Here is a 6,422-nt window from a genome sequence, read left to right on the forward strand (position 1 = left end):
GGGGTGGGGGTAGGGGAGAGATAGGGAGAAAATTTGTAACTCAAAATCTTGTGGAAATGAATGTTGAAAATTCAAAATAAATAAATTATGGAAGGAAAAAACATAGCTAATGTGGAAATATGCTTTGAATGATTTCACAGGTATAATTGATATCATATTGCTTGCCTTTTCAGTGGATGGAATGGGATGGAGGGAGAAATTTGGAATTTGAAATTTGAGAAGAAAAGAATGTTTAAAGGAAATAAATAATATATTTTTAAAAAAAGAAATTATGAGCAGTATGGTTTCAGAAAAATCTGAGAAGACTATTATGAACTGATGCAAAGTTAAGTGAGCTGAACCAGGAGAAAATCACACACAGTAACAATAAAAATGTAAGGATGATCAGTTCTGAAAGAATTAGCTGCTCAGGAATTTATGACCAAACAAGAGATAGAGAACATTATGACATGCAAAATGGATAATTTTGATTACATTAAATTGAAAAGTTTTTGCACAAACAGAGTCAATGCAACCAGGATTAGGAAGCAAGCAGAAAACTGGGAAAGAATTTTTATGACTAGTGTCTCTAATAAAGGCCTAATTTCTAAAATATATAGAGAACTGAGTCAAATTTACAAGAATACAAGTCATTCCCCCATTGATAAATGGTCAAAGGATAATAACAGGCAGTTTTCAGAGGAAGAAATTAAAGCTATCTATAGTCATATGAAAAAATCACTACTGATTAGAGAGATGAGAATCAAAACAGTTCTGTGGTACCACATCACACCTGTCAGATTGACTAACATGACAAAACAGGAAAATGATAAATGTTGGAGATGTGGGAAAGTTGGAACACTAATTCATTGTTGGTGGAGTTATGAGCTGATCCAACCATTCTGGAGAGAAATTTGGAACTATGCCCAAAGGGCTATTAAAATGTACATACCCTTTGACCCAGAAATACCACTTATAGGGCTATATCACAAAGAGATCATAAAAATGGGTAAAGGACCTATATGTACAAAAATATTTATAGCAGCTCTTTTTGTGGTGGCCAAGAACTGGAATTGAGGAGATGCCCAGTAATTGAGGAATGACTGAAAAAGTTGTGGTATATGAATGTAATGCAATACTATTGTGCTACAAGAAATGATGCCCAGGAAGACTTCAGAAAAACTTGGAAAGACTTATATGAACTGATGCTGAGTGAAATGAACAGAACCAGAACACTGTACACAGTAACAGCCACAGTGTGTGAGGATTGATTTTGATAGACTTTGGTCTTTTCAGCAATGCAAGGACCTAAAACAATTTCAAAGGACTCATGATGGAAAATGCCATCCACATCCAGAGCATCCCGAGAAGGAACCATGGAGTCTGAATGCAGAGCAAAGCAGACTATTTTCTTTTCTTTTTTTCTTTTTGTGGTTCCTCATGTTCATTCTGTTTCTTCTATACAACATGACTAATGTGAAAGTATATTTAATGGAAATGTATGTGTAGAGCCTATATCAGATTGCATGCTGTCTTGAGGAGGGAGGAGAAGAGGAGAAAATTTAAAACTTATGGAAGTGAATGTTGAAAACTAAAAGTAACTTAACTAAAAATTAACTTAAAAAAAAAGAAATAGCTGCTCTCATCAACACAACGATTCAAGATAGCTTCAAGGGACTCATGATGAAAAATGCTATCCACCTCCAGAGAGAGAACTGATGAATTCCAAGTACAGATTGAAACATGTTGTTTTTCATTTTCCTTTTTGTTCTTGCCTTTTTTTTTCCTTTTTGCAACATGGCTAATGTGGAAATGTTTCACACAACTTCATATATATAATGGACATCATATTGCTTGCCTTCTCAATGGGTGGAGGAGGGACTGGAGAAAGAGAAATGTTTTGGAACTTGAAATTTTTTTCTTTTTTTTTTTTTTTGGAGGGGGGAAGGTAAGACAATTGGAGTTCAGTGACTTGCCCAAGGTCACATGGCTAATTTTTTATGTTAAGTGTCTGAGGTTGGATTTGAACTCAGGTCCTCCTGATTCCAGGGCCAGTGATCTATATGCTGTGCTACCTAGCCACCCCCAGAACTTGAAATGAAAAAAAATGAATGTTAAAAATAATTTAAAAAAAAAAAGAAAAAAGAGCCCTCAAAGTACTGATGAGAAAAGTTCTAGAAATTTCAAATGTACTTCAGGGAGTTTGTTAGTTACAATGTCATGATATTTGCAGCGTTCACATTTCAAGTTCCTAAAGGTCTTAAAAAGGAGCATTTTTTATTATTTAGAAGTTTAAAAATGATAAAAAATTAAATGCATTTTAATATTTCTATTATAGATCCATTTTTGGTAAACTTGACTCAATTTGTAAGTAAAAGAAAGTATTCTACAAACTAAAATGGATAATTTATAACAAAATTCATTCTATCAGCTCAAGAAAGAAATATAATGCTACCTGTCTTTTATTTGATTTTTATTGGTTTTGTTAAATATTTCCCAATTACATTTTAATTTAGTTTGGCAGAACTTGGGAGTGTTGCAGGTACATTGCCCACTGTGTGTTTGACACTTCTGATGTAGAGATTGTTTTTCTTTTGAATTATATAATAAATTAAAATATAACTCTCAAAGCTGTTACACTTGTCTGTGATTCTTTCTGACCTTCCTTCTTTTCTATTTTTATTGGGGGTTGGGGGTGGGGGGGGGGGGGGGGGGGGAGTGGGAGGGGAAACCTTTCCCTAACTCTCTCTCCTTATTGGAAAAAGAAAAAGCACCTTTATAACCAATATGCGCAATGAGGCAAAACAAATTTCCTCATTGGCTATGTCAAAAAAAATATTTCTCATTTTGTATCCTGTAGACTATCACCTCTCTGTGAAGAGGTTGGTAGCATATTTGGTTCTCAGGAACTGTGGTCATCACATTATCAGAGTTCTTAAGTCTTTAAAGTTGTTTTTCTTTACATTGTTGTTGTTATTATATATTGTTTTGATTGGGGCAACTAGGTGGCACAGTGAATAGAGTACCAATCCTGGAGTCAGGAGGACCTGAGTTCAAATCTGACCTCAGACACTTGACACACTATCTGTGTGATCTTGGGCAAGTCACTTAACCCCAATTGCCTTGCCTTTTCCCTTCCCAAAAAATTACCTAAATTGTTTTGATTCTGCTTAGTTTAATCTGCACCAGTTCATATAAGTCTTCCCAGTTTTCTCTAAAACCTGCAATAATATTCCATTATATTCATGAACTAAGTGCAATTTGTTCAGCCATCCTCCAAGTGACAGGTACTCCCTTTGTTTCCGGTTCTCTGCTACTATAAAATGAACTGCTGTAAATGAATTTTGTCCATATGGGTCCTTTCCCTCTTTCTTTGATCTCCTTGGGGTAATGGTCTAGTAGTGGTATCACTGGGTCAAAGGGTATGCACAGCTTACTAACATTTTAGGCATAGTTCTAAATTGCTTCCAGAATGGCTGAACCAATCCACAATGGCTCCACCAACAGTATATTAATGTGAGTCATGCCAATAAAATATGATGACAATCAAATTGCCATGGTAGTATTTTATAGAGGTAGACAAAATCATAAGAAAGTTCATTTGAGGGGCAGCTAGGTGGCACAGTGAATAGAGCACCGGCCCTCAAGTCAGGAGGACCTGAGTTCAAATGCAGCCTCAGACACTTAACACACTTACTAGCTGTGTGACTTTGGGCAAGTCACTTAATCCCAATTGCCCTCCAAAAAAGCAAAAAAAAAAATTCATTTGGAGCATCAAAAGAACTAGAATGAAAGGAAATGATCAGGAAAAAGGAAGGAATAAAGGGAGAATAGTACTTTAAGATCTCAAGTAATATTATAATGCAATAATCATACAAAAAATAGAAAAGTCAATCAGTTGAACAAACAAGGTGAACAAGAATCAGAAAAAAGAAATTAAACTTAATATCCCAAGGTTCAATAAACTTCAGAACATAATCTACTTGGAGAACTTCCTATTTGATAATAATTTTGGGAAAATTGAAAAACAGCCTGGTTATAAAAAAACAAATTTAGACCAACATCTTTTCACTATCTACCACAACTAGCTCAAAATGGATATGTAACCTTAATATAATAGACTACAGTATAAAAAATTTAGAAGATTACCAGATCAGGTACCTTTCACAGCTGTGGCCAGGAGGCGAATTCTTAGTCAACTGAGGAATAGAGGAGATCACAAAAGATAATAGAGATAATTTTGATGACACAAAAATTGAAAAATTTTTCCATGAATAAAATCAATGTAGCTAGGCTACATCAGGAAACCATTGTTTCCATTGACACGGAAGAAAGCTTTGCATCAAATATCTTTGATAAGGGTTTGATATCCAAAATATATTGGGAATTAATGCAAATATAAAAAACCAAAAGTCATTTCCCCAATTGATACAGTCAAACATAAATAAATGTTTTCAAGAGAATTGCAAATTATCAGCAACCATAGGGGAGGTTGTTCCAAATCATTAATAATAAGAAAAATAAAAGTCAAATTAACTCAGACATTTAACCACCAGCAAAGATGACAAGATGGAAATAGCCGTTGTTTGGTGGGAGTCTGTATCAGCAATGCAATATTCACAATGCCTATGGAAATTACAGATATGCTGATATAATTATCCATCACAAAATATATCAGGCTTGCTATATGGGGGAATAAACTGGAACATTTATTAAAATACCAAAAGACCGAGTCCCAAAACCAGAAAGTCAAAGCCATCAGAGTAGTTATGAAGTTGGCACAGGTAGATAAAGCAGCAAGCACCCCAAGCGTCCTCAGGGTCGCTGCCACCACGGTTCTTGGATCTGCTTTGATAAAGGAAAGCAACTCAAAATGGGTTAACAAGCTTACTTTAATCGGTCAAATATGTATCGTTTACCTCGTTCAGGGGAAAAAGGTCAGCACCCTGAACTTCAAAGTATACAGGCAGAATTATCAAGACAGAAACAGATCAAGTAGACAGCTTTCCAAACTGTCCAACCATTACATCCATACCAAATCAACATCTGGGTTTTTCAAAGCCAGGGGGCTCTGGACAACGGCTTCCCATAATCCAGATCAAATCACAGAACACTTCTCAAAGTGAGCCCCCAAAACAAAGCTACACATCAGGGCTTATATAGCCTTCTCCTGGCTCAGAGAACATAACAACCTTTTGGACCCACTGATCAATCAAAAAGCGTCAACTGAAAAACAAGCCTCCCACCCCAGGCTCCAGGTGCACTTTAGCCTAGGGGCAGGGAAGATCTTTAAAATTTACATTCCCATTACAGAGTCTCTTGGAAGACATTGTTAATTAATTTACAGGTGTAAATTAAATTAATCTAATCATTCTGGAAAGTAGTTTGGAATTATGTTTTAGAAGGGACTAAAGTATCCATAGGCATTGACCCAGAGATCCTACTTTTTATGTATCCCAAGGAGGTCAAAGACAGAAAGTTTCCAAATATGCCCAAATGTTCATAGTTATACTTTCTGTGGTAGCAAAGAATTGAAAATGAAGTTGATTTCCATTGCTTGGGAAATGGCTAAACAAATCGTGGGTCATGAATGCGATGTAATATTCTTGCTGTGTTGGAAATGATGAACATGAGTAATTCCTAGAAGCCTAGGAAGACTTAAATGGATTGATATAAAAGAAGTAAAGCAGAAGCAGGAAAATTATATACACAAAGACGCCAATGATGTAGATGGATACAATATCATTCTAATGCCCAAACCTGGCCCCAGACAAGAGTTGAGGAAATACATCTCCTGGCTCTGTGTCATTGCTGAGCCAGGGGACTGTGGGCAGGGAGTGTTGCATGGACTTTCCAATGGTTGATGGCTAGCTTTGCTAAACTCCCCCCCACCCCCTTTCTTGAAAATCTTTGTTACAAGGATTCATTGCTTACTGGATGGGGGAGGGGAAAGAAGATGTTTAGAAATGATATATGTGATATAAACATCAAAGGCACCAATAACAACAAGATACAAGTTTTCAGAAGAGCCTTGGGTGAAGAGTCTAGTTACTTGGGTTCTAGTTTCAGCTCTGTTGCTAACAGACTGTGTGACCTTGACCAAGTCCCTTGTTCTCCCATTTTCTCCTCTCACCCTCAGTCCTGCCAATTCCCCTTTAAGGGATAGAAGAGGAGAGAGGGGTTTGGTAGGGCAAGCATTGCCTCCGGTGCCTTCTGTATAGGGTTTGAGTTGGGCAGAGTAGTGTCCTACATCATCATTCCATATGGAAAAGCTCATGCTCTGGGTCAGGCTTTGTTCAAACTGGGTCCTGTTTGGATTAAAAATCATTTTGCAAACAAGCACTCTAGCTTGAGACAGGAATGAAATGCAAAAGGCCCTGGCACACAATTTTCTTTCCTGCCCCTCTTTCTTCCGTTCCCTATGTGCCTTCTGCTGCTGCTTG

The sequence above is a fragment of the Petaurus breviceps genome, unplaced genomic scaffold (assembly GCF_028583685.1).
Source record: "Petaurus breviceps papuanus isolate PSGF00001 unplaced genomic scaffold, PetGlider_PUasm1.0 90601, whole genome shotgun sequence".
Lineage (NCBI taxonomy): Eukaryota > Metazoa > Chordata > Mammalia > Diprotodontia > Petauridae > Petaurus > Petaurus breviceps.